The sequence below is a fragment of the Leiobunum rupestre genome, chromosome 1, assembly GCF_980474605.1.
Source record: "Leiobunum rupestre chromosome 1, qqLeiRupe1.1.hap1, whole genome shotgun sequence".
NCBI classification, from domain to species: Eukaryota; Metazoa; Arthropoda; class Arachnida; order Opiliones; family Sclerosomatidae; genus Leiobunum; species Leiobunum rupestre.
Window position 1 is genome coordinate 77793431 of NC_143384.1, and position 11797 is coordinate 77805227.

Consider the following 11797-nt stretch of genomic DNA (forward strand, 5'->3'; position numbering starts at 1 on the left):
GTTAAGTTGGAATAATTAAAACAAAAGGGGGCTAACTTAATGACAGCCCCCCCACTTTCAACTATCAACCCGGAAACACAACCAATAGAATGCGACGTTATGCGACACCCTTACTTTCGAATGTGACATCTTAGTTAATGAGATAATCGCTATCGTAAGTGGGTGGGGGGGCTAACTTAACGCAAATGAATGCGCCGCCATGTTAAATGATTGCAAATGAATGCGACCTCATTTTAAATGATTGCAAATGAATGCGACCTCATTTTAAATGATTGCAAATGAATGCGACCTCATTTTAAATGATTGCAAATGAATGCGACGCCATTTTAAATGAATGCGACGCTATTTTATATGAATGCGACGCTATTTTAAATGAATGAGACGCCATTTTAAATGGCTGCCATTAAGTTAGGTCCCCACAACTAATATCGATTATCTCAAAAATTAAATTGTCGCATTGCTTCGCATTGAGGTCGCATTCGAATAAGGGTGTTTGAAGACCAACTGATATAGGGGGGGCTCGCGTTAAGTTAGCCCCCACTTATGATAGCGATTATCTCGTTAACTAAGATGTCGCATTCAAAAGTAAGGGTGTCGCATATGGTCGCATTGAGGTCGCAAATGAAAGTTTTTTGGGACCTCGATGCGACCATATGCGAAACTAAAAAAAAAGATGCGACATAATTGTTAAGTAGGAATAATTGAAACAAAAGGGGGCTAACTTAATGACAGCCCCCCACTCTCAACTATCAACCCGGAAACACAACCAATAGAATGCGACCTCAATGCGACGTTATGTGACACCCTTAATTTCGAATGCGACATCTTAGTTAACGAGATAATCGCTATTTTTGAATGCGACAATTTAATTTTTGAGATAATTGATATTAGTTGTGGGGGGGCTAAATTAATTGCAAACCCCTGATAGTAGTTAAGGTCTCAAATCACGGCTATTCGAATGCGACCTTAATGTGAAGCAATGCAACATGCTAAAGAACTCGATAGAGTACCCGACTCAACGAATAAATTACTTAGCTCAACTACTCAATGGAAAATGTTTAGATACTCTTTAACCGTAGAACCCTACGAATGACGGAAAATTTATGCTAGTGTGACTCGCTACGTCAAAGAGTATGGAGGAAATAGAGGTAAAACAACCGGAGGTCCGCAACGAAACATTCACCACCGAGGGGGATGACAATGGGGAAAAAGCTCTAGAAACCGGCTACGGCAGCTAGTATTGCTGTAGCTATTTTGAAGCCGGTTTCTAGAGCTTTTTCCCCATTGTCATCCCCTCGGTGGTGAACATTTAGTTGCGGACTTCTCCCGGTTGTTGTATCTCTATTTCCTCCATACTCTTTGGTTACGTATTATATTTCATGTGTTATGTGTTAAAAAGCTGTTATGTAATTAAAATGTGCCAAGTTTTGCGTGAGAGTCCGATTGGTCGAATCTAAGAAACTTCTATATGAAACTTAAATCAGAAACTTCCTTGTTTTCTTTGATATAAAATTTTAAAAAAAGAGTTCCCTAATTCTAGGTTTTATGTTTTGGTAAAAATTATCCAGGATTTACGTTTCACAAAATCAAGAATAAACCAAAGCTTTTTCTTTTTGAATAACCTCCCATTTATCTAATAATTGGATTTCAACCGCACCACCAACTTTACCCTCAGTGGACTCAAATTTTTACCACATATGTGTGAAAATAACAAACAAAGAGCCTATTGGTTTTGGTTTTGCTTCCCTTTTTGAGCCCGTGGGTCGTAAAAGTTCGAAGGTCTGCGAGTCATTACGGAGGTTAAGAAAAGACCCGTAGACGCTTCTAGAGGAGCCTCAGAATAGCATTAAAGTATTATTGAAATCTTGACGTTCTCGTAAATTACTTGCTTAATCTCTTTATGTCGGGTTTGGTCTTTGAATAGTTGGATAGTTTTAAAGTTCTTATTTTGAAAGTTTTCGGCTGCTAGACGTGTCTATCACTACGCTGGCTAAAAATTGAAAATGCCTTACAAACGTAAATCTGAAGAAGAAATTAGTAAAGTTATTTCAGCTTTTTCAAAATTTAAGTTGGAAATTTTTTAAGATGGAACTTTGGCTGCGAAAAAAAGTGCGGTTTGGAGTGCTATTAGTAAGGATCTATATGGCTATATGACAGAAAATGCCTTGCACACATTTGTAGGGAAGAACTATTACAACATTGAAGACATTCTTCTCCAAAGTTTAAGTGAAAATAAGAGTGACAGCCAAAATGAAAATGAGAGTGAAACTGATAGCCAGGGTGAACAGTGTGGCAATCACAGTGAAAATGAAAGTGAAAGCCAGAATGAACGACACAATGACTTTGACAGATCTGAAAAATCAGAAACCACTGGTTCGGACACCGATAAGTTACGTTTTAATATTAATATTACAGCTGATTTTTCAAAATGGTGGTGTAGCCTACGATTCTTCGGGTGGAACTTATTATGCCTGTGAAGATTGCTCAGCTACCTATTCAACGATTCTAGAAAAATCAGGTAACATATTGCATTACCTAAAAGAAGTTTTTAATTGTAATGAAAAAAACGAATCTTCACAGGAAAGACAACATTTCCATCAGCAGCGAATCTGGTAGAATCCTCAACGGAAAAGGCAAGGGAGCCCCTCACAGAACGGACTATGGAACCACCTACCGCAAAGGTTTTTACAAGAGAAAGTGTTAGGGTTTTAAACCAAAACCCTTCCCTTCCATAAACTGCAACCTTGTACCTCTTCGTGGTGGAAGGGAGTAACAGGTGGTATCGTGCTGAGGGCTGGGTGGTACCGGAGAAGCGTAAATACGTTATCGTGAACGATCCCCTCGGGGCAACAGGCGACACCCCGTTGTATTTTAGCCTTCCGCCCCGACAGAGGATTAAGGGCGGTGACTTTTTACTTTCTTCTTTTCTCGTGGGACCAAAATGGAAACACAAAAAAACCAAAAACTGGGCAAGGGTTCGAAAGAACCCGGCCTTAAGCAAGGGGAGGGTTCGAAAGGTCCCAACCCAAAGCAAGGGGGCGGGTTCATCTTCGGATGTTACCCCCCCTGTTTCTAACCTGGAGGGGGGACTTTCCCCTACAAGAACCCGGCCTAGTCTTCAAGGGTCTGCCTCTGGCAAGACCCAGTCGGACGACCCCCCGCCATCACTTTCAAAACGTTCCAGGGAAAATGACTCCCCCGATTCCCAGTCTCAGGTTTCCAAAAAGGTGAAGTCTCACGACCAAACCTATAGCGCAACCTTAAGCTCCACAAAGATGGCCATCGTTAAAGAAGGCTATCCTGTGAAAACCATCTCCGCAGAGGAAATGGTCACCATCCAGCGTGAGGTCCTGAAGCGGATAGATGGGTCACCTTCGGGAGACCCTCTACCTCGTTTTGGGAACTTCCAGCTGGTTGGGGGCGCCATTCACTACCTCTGTAAGGATGCGTTTACAGCGGATTGGTTGGTGGGAGGATTTAACCAGAAGGAATTGGTCTCCGGGGGGTCACGGCTTTCAGTAATGAAGGCCGTCGACCTACCGAAACCTTTCAAGGTAGCCTTCCGCACCAAGGACGTCTACACCAAGGATGGCAATGTCCTCCTTCGTAGACTCAGGACCTACAACAACGCGCTAAATACGCAATGTTGGAAGGTCGTAAATAAAGCCGATGAGCCGACTGCCATCCGCTGGATCTTCCAGGTGGATGGAGAGTCGGTTAAGGCTATCAAGGAGGCAGGACACCGAGCTTTAACGGGTCTGGACAGTGGTATCTTTAAGATACTTCATGAACCTGACCCGACAGCTCTGGTGGATCCTGTAAAGGAGGGTGGTTCAGTCGAACCCTCCGCCTTGGAGATCTCAAGGATGGAAGATGAGGCTCTGGCTGGCGGGGACTCCGGAGAGGACATTCCAATGGAAGATAATCTCGTGGAGGAGCTAAAGGCCTTTGCTTTGTCGGACACCGAAGAGATCAAAGAGGTTGTACCACTGGAGGGTGCAACAGGGGGGCAGGCTAGGGATGTAAGTCAGACCGGTGGGTGTGTTGCGGTTTCCACAAACACAACCACCACTGTGTCTGAATAGACATCTAAGGCCTGCAACCGAGCTCACCTTAAACCAAGATGAGTGTAAAGGTGCTGCCAATTAATTTGCACCACTGCAAGGCAGCCACTGCAGTTCTCTGCAGGAGGTTCGCAAAGGAGAGCTTTGACGTCGCTCTCATACAGGAGCCATGGACTGCCAATGGAAAGATACTTGGTCTCCAAAATGCAGGTAATATATTCTATGATTATAACTCTGCTACACCGAGGGCTTGTGCACTGACACGCAAGGGCATTCATGCCCTTCCGCTCTCAGTGCACACCTCTAGGGATATTGCCACAGTAAAGCTCATCACGGAAGGTGGGGAGGTTACTATGGCATCGGCATACCTACCATACGACGATGCTCTCCCCCCTCCCTCGCAGGGGGTGACCAGATTGGTCAGCTACTGTGAGGGTTCGGGGAGGAGGCTAGTCATCGGTTGCGATGCTAATGCGCACCACGAAATCTGGGGCAGCTCAGACTGCAACCAGCGCGGTAACGACTTAATGGAATATCTGGTTAGTACCAGACTTCACATTTTGAATAAGAACAATGTACCAACTTTTGTTACTTCTAACAGAAGTGAGGTCATTGATCTCACACTGTGTACAGTAAATGTCGCAGATAAAATCAAGAACTGGCATGTGTCTAACGAACCGTCTTTGTCGGATCACAGACACATTTGCTTCAATATCCTGGTCTTGTACCACTATTCGTAACCCTAGGGGCACAGATTGGTCCGGTTACAGGGAAGACTTAAATTTCTTCCTAAAGGGTGATAAGCCACGGCTGTCATCGGTGTTGGATTTTGATTTGGCTGTTGAACGCGTTCAACAGTCCATTATCGACTCCTATCACCGCAACTGTCCGGCAAAGCCTGCCAACCGGCCAAGGCTAGTGCCTTGGTGGAACAACGAGATTGGCAGGCTGCGCAAGGAAACTCGTAGGCTCTTTAATAGGGCAAAGAAGGGGGGTGATTGGGATGCCTATAAACGCACCCTCACCACCTACCACAAGTCTATCCGCGATGCCAAGAAGGCTTCATGGAGAGACTTCTGTGACAACATAGCGGATGTTCCCAGTACGGCCAAATTAATGAAAATTTTGGCACACGATAATACTAAGCATCTTGACACCATTAAGTTGAAAGATGGTAGTTTTTTCCACGTCCGGTAAGGACACTCTGACACGTATGTTAGATGTACACTTTCCGGACTCTAAGCTCACTAGCAATGGTAACACTGACAATCACCCTTTGAGGATCAATCGAACCAAAAGGGAAGATTGGGCAGTGGCGAATAAGGTCGCCACGCATTCCAGACTTATATGGGCTGTAAAGTCATTTAAACCCTATAAGTCCCCGGGACCGGATGGGATTTTTCCTATCCTCTTACAGGAGGGCATTGATATTCTATGCCCTATGCTGCTGAGAATCTACAGGGCTTGTATTGCTCTAGGGCATTTACCTAGCACCTGGAAGCTTTCTCAAGCGATCTTCATACCTAAGCCTGGTAAATCTGATTACCTGGAAGCTAAGGCATTTAGGCCAATTAGTCTTACCTCTTTTCTCCTAAAAATTCTGGAGAAAATGGTGGACAACTACATTAGGCAGGAGGTTCTTTGCAACTCTCCTCTGTCAACTGCGCAGCATGCTTACCAGAAGGGCAGGTCTACTGAGACCGCCCTGCATGGTATCAGCAGCTGCCTGGAAAAAGCAATTGAGCACAAGGAAATTGCGTTAGCAGTTTTTCTTGATATTGAGGGAGCCTTTGATAAGGTCTCCAGCGCAGTTATACTTAAGGCTGCGAAAAGGTTTGGTATCAATGACACATTGTGCCTTTGGATCAAATCTATGTTAACTGACCGAAAAGTGGTATCCTCCTTGCTGGGTGACTCCCTTATGGTCTCCACCAGTCGTGGTTGCCCACAGGGGGGCGTTCTTTCTCCCCTTCTGTGGTGCCTGGTGGTGGATGAACTCGTTCGGAGGTTGAACAGGGGAGGATGCCGCTGTTTCGGTTACGCCGATGATATTGCTATCATCATTACTGGGAAATTCCCGGCAACAGTGAAGGACGTAATGAGGAGGGCCCTCTCCTCAGTTGAGAGCTGGTGCAGGGAGGTCAACCTCATGGTTAATCCTAATAAAACTGTCTTGGTTCCTTTTACTCGTAGAAGGATAAAAGGTATGTTTGAGGGTATTTCCTTATTTGGAAAGGACCTAGTGGAGAGCACCGAGGTTAAGTACCTCGGGGTCATCCTGGATAGCAAACTAACATGGAAACCACACCTTGACTACATAGTCAAGAGGGGCAAAATGTTATTTTGGAGAACTAGAAGTGCAGTTAGCAAGACCTGGGGCTTAAGCCCCAGGACTGTGTACTGGCTGTACACCATGATCATCAGACCTATCCTGTCTTATGCAGCTGTGGTCTGGTGGCCAAGGGTTACTTTAAGGACTGTGCAGTTTGATCTGCGCACTCTGCAAAGGCTGGCTTGTGTCGGCATTACAGGAGCCATGAGAACAGCCCCAAGCGCTTCTCTGGAAATACTCCTGAATATGCTTCCTCTCCACCTTTTTATTGAGGAAGCTGCCCTTTTAGGTGCCTATAGGCTTAACCAAAATGGCTGGTGGAAGGCTAATAATTGGGAGCATAGCCACACCAAGCTCTTCCGAGATATGTCCAATCAGATGCCGATTTTAACAATGGGCTCTGATCTGATGGTTACTAAACTCCACTTTAGTAAACCTTTTGAGGTCAACTTCCCTAGCCGTGCGGAGTGGAGTCACTTGACCCTCGGTACCAGAGGAGAGATCGTCTGGTTCACTGATGGGTCTAAGACACACTATGGCACTGGTGCGGGGATGTATTGCCTTACTAATAATTTTGGCTTTTATGAAAGTCTAGGGATACACACTAGTGTATTCCAGGCTGAAATTTTTGCCATTTGCTCACTGTTTACATCAGGGGTATCATGGGAAGGTTATCCAGATTTATTCAGATAGCCAGGCTGCTCTTAGAGCTCTCAGCCAGTATAGTATTCTTTCTAAACTGGTTTTTAGCTGCTTAGATATCCTCTGTGCTCTTGGGTTGCACAATAAAGTTCAACTTTGTTGGGTACCTGGGCATAAGGGGGATCTTGGGAACGAAAGGGCCGACGCCTTGGCCAAGGAAGGTGCGAGGGCTGGGTTCATTGGTCCAGAACCTGCTCTCCCCATCTCCCGAGGACTTGTACGCGGCTTAATCTCCAAGTTTATGTCGGATCGTCAACTCAGACAATGGTCTGAAATTGAGGGTCAAAGGCAGGCCAAAGAGTTCACTCTTGGCCCTTCTAGGGAGAGAGCTAGAGAATTACTCTCACTCTCTAGGTCCAGTATTAGGATTGTTATTGGCCTACTTACAGGCCACTGCTATCTAAACAGACATTTAACTCTCATTGGGGTCAGTGATGACCCGATTTGCAGAGCTTGTCTAGCTGAGGAGGAAACTGCCTCACATGTACTCTGTAGCTGCGATTACTATGCAGCCCAGAGGTTTGAGCATTTGGGTATGCATCGGTTGGAGACGTATGACGTCTCTAATATCACGGCCGGGCAGATTTTAAGCTTTATGTCGGCAATAGGACTTATTTAAGTCAACCAGTTTGGGGATGCACAATGGACCTTAGGTCGAAGTGTTTGGCTTGCCACCCCACTCAATAATAATAATAATAATAATAAACCAAAACCCTTTGGAGGTCCCAACCTTAAGGAAAATCTGTCCTGCGTGTGTCAATGGAGATTTTCAAAGTGAGCGTCCCTGCGTTGTTTGCAAGGTATATATAGGTTGATGGTCGTTTTACATTTTTGAACAGTTTACAAGCGCATTATTTCCATACAGATACCAATTCTTCACATTGACGAGTGCTCGTTTCCATTTGAGAATGACGAAGAAGGCTATGGGCAGCGGCGTATGTTTCAGCTATTATAATCAGTCCACGAATTTGGTTCCGAAAGAAAGCGACGCAATAGAAAATTGAAGAAATCAGGGCAAGGAGCCACCATTAAAACGACCTCGACAGTCTTATTTATTTAAGATGCCAGAGCTATCCAGGATCGATTATTCGGCTAATACAAACACGATTCCTATGGGGCTTTTACGTAACAGTAATTGCGTAGATTTACAAGCTGTTAAAATTAAAAAAAAACTGCTATTCACTATCCAATACGTGTGCGTTCGATACCGCCGCTTAGTCATTAAGTGTTGCATATTGTGATTCAAATGTTATGAAAAATGTCATTGATGAAAGTCATCTCGAAATATATTCTTTTATAAAATCTCTAATGAAATCTGGTGTAAAACGGCATATATATAGGATTCGAGCCAGCATTGTTATACAATTGTATAAAAACGTTCCTTTAATTAATTCCTTAATTTCAGTTGAATGCATGGATTCAATTTAAGAAACAATAAAGAAATTACGAATATCGGGCTGCTCAACAGAGACAGACACCTGCACCTCTTCGGATTGTTCAAAAGGAGCAAATGAGAAACCGACTACTATAACAACTAGTGTTGTAAGTCGGAAAATTTTCCGGAAAATGACTGAGGCCTTTTTTCCGAAAAAAATAAAAGTTTTCATTCCATGATTAGTCTAATATATTGTTTGCAAATTGAAATAAAGCGGTATTTTCGCCTCATTTTTTCGAATCTGAAAGTAAAACTAAACCTCTAGAAATGAAGAAGTCGTCAATTGTCTAGGTTGTGGTGGTGTAAGGTCCATCACAAAGAAAGTCTCTCCATATTTCCTTTTTATAGAACCAATAGACATTTCAACGCGACTAGATTGTGAAACTAGTGTCGTAGTAAAATTGGAACCCTTACCAAAAAATAAGTGGTCTAAGAACTATTTAAGTTGGTTTTAAGTTTGTATTTGAGACAAATACCAACTTAACACCAACTTAAAACCAACTAAAAACTTACTTAAAATGTTACTTAATAAAGACCACTTAAAGCCAACTTAAAACTTACTTAAAATGTTACTTAATAAAGACCACTTAAAGCCAACTTAAAACTTACTTAAAATGTTACTTAATAAAGACCACTTAAAGCCAACTTAAAAAATAATATGTAATTTTCTGACCACTAAATACCAACTTAAAGAAAAGGCATTTTCCCACCAACTTATTACCAACTTAACTAGTTTACTGAAATATGCTGACCACTTAAAACCAACTTAATATCAACTTAAATGTTAATACCAACTAAAAACCAACTTATTTTTTGGTAAGGGAAGATATTCCCAAGGTAATAGACATATCATCACAACGTTACAAACTGCGCAGCATGATGGGTTTTAGAGGACAAAACGAGCCGTCGTCAGTAGGTCATTATGTTTGTGTAGCATTACGTCCAAATGATAAGTGGGAAATTTACAATGACTTAAAGGGAAAACGGGAGAACGGCTCAGGAAAGGAAGAGATGTGGGTTCATATTTTATATTACACTGTATAATCATAAGTAACATAGTATTATGTTGCTTATGGTACAATTAAACATTAAAATTTTTTAAGCTTAGTGCAGTTTTAGCAGTATTTGTTCAGTTTCAACTGTCATAATATAAGTTTATAGGTGCTGTATTTTCGCCCACTGGCACCAAAACCTCTTGTGTTGGCTACAAAGTAGTTCACAGGTAACCCAAAAAGTGAAATTTATCATCAGGTATAGAGGGAGCTCGCGTTAAGTTAGCCCCCCCACTTACGATAGTGATTATATCGTTAACTAAGAGGTCGCATTCGAAAGTAAGGGTGTCGCATAACGTCGCATTCTATTGGTTGTGTTTCCGGGTTGATAGTTGAACGTGGCTGTCATTAAGTTAGCCCCCCCTTTTGTTTTAATTATTCCAACTTAACAATAATGTCGCATATTTTTTTATAGTTTCGAATGCAACCATATGCGACACCCTTACTTTCAAATGCGACATCTTAGTTAACGAGATCATCGCTATCGTAAGTGGGGGGCTAACTTAACGCGAGCCCCCCCCCTATATCAGTTGAGGTCTTCAAACACCCTTATTCGAATGCGACCTCAATGCGAAGCAATGCAACATGCTTAATTTTGAATGCAACAATTTAATTTCTGAGATAATTGATATTAGTTGTGGGGACCTAACTTAATGGCAGCCATTTAAAATGGCGTCGCATTCATTTGCATTCATTTAAAATGAGGTCTCATTCATTTGCCATCATTTAAAATGAGGTCGCATTCATTTGCATTCATTTAAAATGAGATCGCATTCATTTGCATTCATTTAAAATGAGGTCGCATTCATTTGCAATCATTTAAAACGGCGTCGCATTAACTTGCAATCATTTAACATGGCGGCGCATTCATTTGCGTTAAGTTAGCCCCCCCCCCACTTACGATAGCGATTATCTCGTTAACTAAGATGTCGCATTCGAAAGTATGGGTGTCGCATAACGTCGCATTCTATTGGTTGTGTTTCCGGGTTGATAGTTGAAAGTGGGGGGGGCTGTCATTAAGTTAGCCCCCTTTTGTTTTAATTATTCCAACTTAACAATTATGTCGCATCTTTATTTTTTAGTTTCGCATATGGTCGCATTCGATCGCAAATGAAAGTTTTTAAAATTGTAGAGAGGGGGGCAACTTAATGGGGCTCCAATTATTTATATTCCCGGTATTTACCTTATAAGTTAGACTGACTTCAGCTCTAAACTAAATGAAATAATTTTCTTATTCATTGACAATTTTAAAATTATTGAATATAAGCTTTACATTTTTTTTAATTTCCATTAATTCCATATACACAAACGCATCATAATTATAGTAGTTCTTAGACTAAACACTATGATGTTCAAAAATAGATTTATACAGTATTTTGAGGTGTCAAGTTTCTATATAGTGATTTTAAATACTTTCTAAATATTGTATGGCACTAATCTGCGAGGATATGCAAAATCTTTCAATATAAAATTATTTAACTAAAGTTACTCATTGTATAATAAGAAATATAACCAGAAATGGAAAACCTTTACAATGAACTACATAGCTTTAAATAGAGCTTGCCTATAGCCATTTTAAATAGCTGTAAGAAATGTAGCAACGCAGATATATACCAAGAAAGTGATAAATTTTCATTTTAAATACTGATACTTGATTTAGCTATAGCAAATCAACAAATGCCTACCTGCTTAGCATAGACAATCAAAAATTAAATCAATACCTGCTTATATGAGAAGTATAAGCTTGAATTAATTGACTCATTTGAAAATCTTAAAACTTTGACCATCCCGTGATCACTTACATAACACACAAAATCGTAATAATTTAGTAATGACACCAATAAAAAGAAAATGGAAATATCTGCTATTAAACCAACTATAGGTACTAGGTATATTGAAATTAACAAAATTCTGTACCTATCAAATTAAAATTAAAGAATTTTATCTAAAGAGCTCTTATGCAAAACTTACCGTAAAACATACAGGACACTATAAATCCTGTAAATCTATACACTTTCTTTGGAATGAACACAAACATTTTTATTTTCATTTAGGCAATTTAAGAAGTAGCAAATACCAAGCACCAATATTCTTTATTTTCTTAAATTTAACTTTTAGAAATTTTCTCAGTTACAAATTATCAATTATAACCATTAAACTAACAGTTTTTATGAAACTAAAAACTTCGCCTATTATACTTGACTTATTTTAA